This window comes from Numida meleagris, chromosome Z, assembly GCF_002078875.1.
Source record: "Numida meleagris isolate 19003 breed g44 Domestic line chromosome Z, NumMel1.0, whole genome shotgun sequence".
Classification (NCBI taxonomy): domain Eukaryota; kingdom Metazoa; phylum Chordata; class Aves; order Galliformes; family Numididae; genus Numida; species Numida meleagris.
In genome coordinates, this window is record NC_034438.1 from 50,831,586 (window position 1) to 50,832,830 (window position 1,245).

A 1,245-nucleotide genomic window follows, 5' to 3' on the forward strand; every position below is an offset into this window, starting at 1 on the left:
GAAGCAGAAAGACAGCAACACAGGGAAGCAGAAAGACAGCAACACAGGGAAGCAGAAAGACAGCAACACAGGGAAGCAGAAAGACAGCAACACAGCACATCTAAAGGCTGAGACGACCCAAGCATGATTTAATTTCCACCTAGACAACAGCAAATAATGGATTAAAAACATTAACTCAGCCAAGGAAGAGCCCACCACTTCTTTAGAGATGATATCAAAGTGATGATGCAATTTTGTGCTTAACTTAATCACTTTGTCAATATGTAGGTCTCTATATAGTCCCTCAGTCCTTTACATAAGTTACTGAACTTCCAAACAGAATCCTGTCCCTGACAAGGATGTGGCAAAGGTGGCAAGAGATGCAGGTTTCGGCAGAAACAGACAGCAAACTAAGAGCAGAAAGCTCACAGCCATTTGTAGCTGCATAGAGCCCATGCACTGTGAGAGCAGTACCTCTTATGGTGTAATTCAATAATGGGGGGGGGGGGGGGAAGCCTCTCCCCACTGAAATCTGAAGTACCTGTCAGGAGCACATAGCAGGAACACGGTTCAGTTTTTGTGAACAAAACAGTTGCACCTTATCTGATCCCCTCGCTTCCACAAAGAACATATAATTACCACACTGGCAAGCAAACCTGGGGTTTCACAGCCCTCATCCACAGCTCTCACTATCACCACCCCAAACCCTTCCAGATCCTTACAGCAGTTAGCATCAGCCTTCTGTAATTTCTACACGTGAGTTCACGAGGGACAGAAATGAAACAAAGGAGGCTGCACACGGCGCTATGGGAAACAATATAGACATATTCCAGAGGGGCTGAAAACAGGACACCGCTCACGGCAAAAAGGCCCAGGTTCGTCTGCCTTTAGCAGCCCAGCCAGAGTGCTCATCAACCCATGAGACACGAGGGTTGGGAAAACGACCGAGGAACAACGCAGGGCCCCGCATTTCTAAGCGCAGCCCCTTCCTGCAGTTGCACGAACACGAACAGACAACAGACACTGCCAGCACCTCGGGGCGGCACAGCCGCGCTAGTCCCCGCGCCTCGCACACCTGCAAGGGCGGCCGAGCCGAGCGCCGCCCCGGACCCGGGGACGCGGAGCTCCCTCAGAGCGCTGTGCCGCAGAGGCCCCGGTGCCGCACCGACCCTCGCACGGAGCCGGAGAGCAGCGCGCACCCGCCGCTTCCCGCCCGCAGGCCTCGCGCGCCGCCGCGGTACCTGCGCGCAGGAGCAGCCCCAGGGC